Source organism: Penaeus monodon, chromosome 27 (assembly GCF_015228065.2).
Source record: "Penaeus monodon isolate SGIC_2016 chromosome 27, NSTDA_Pmon_1, whole genome shotgun sequence".
NCBI classification, from domain to species: Eukaryota; Metazoa; Arthropoda; class Malacostraca; order Decapoda; family Penaeidae; genus Penaeus; species Penaeus monodon.
In genome coordinates, this window is record NC_051412.1 from 21,069,188 (window position 1) to 21,069,408 (window position 221).

Genomic DNA, 221 nt, shown 5'->3' on the forward strand with positions numbered 1-221 from the left:
CGAAATATCTCACGGCGAGTCACGTGGGCCGGACCGTTGCTGGGCGCTGCTGCCCGCGGGCGGCTGATGCAACCACCGCCGGCGCCTGCGCACTCTCTCATTCTTTCGTACTTTGGGCGCTGGCTGCTGTTTTGAGTGTGTTTTGGTTTCATTTGATCTTTCATGGTCGCGTTCTTTCCTCTTGTTCGTCTCCGTTTGTCCGTTTGTCTTTATCTTCACCG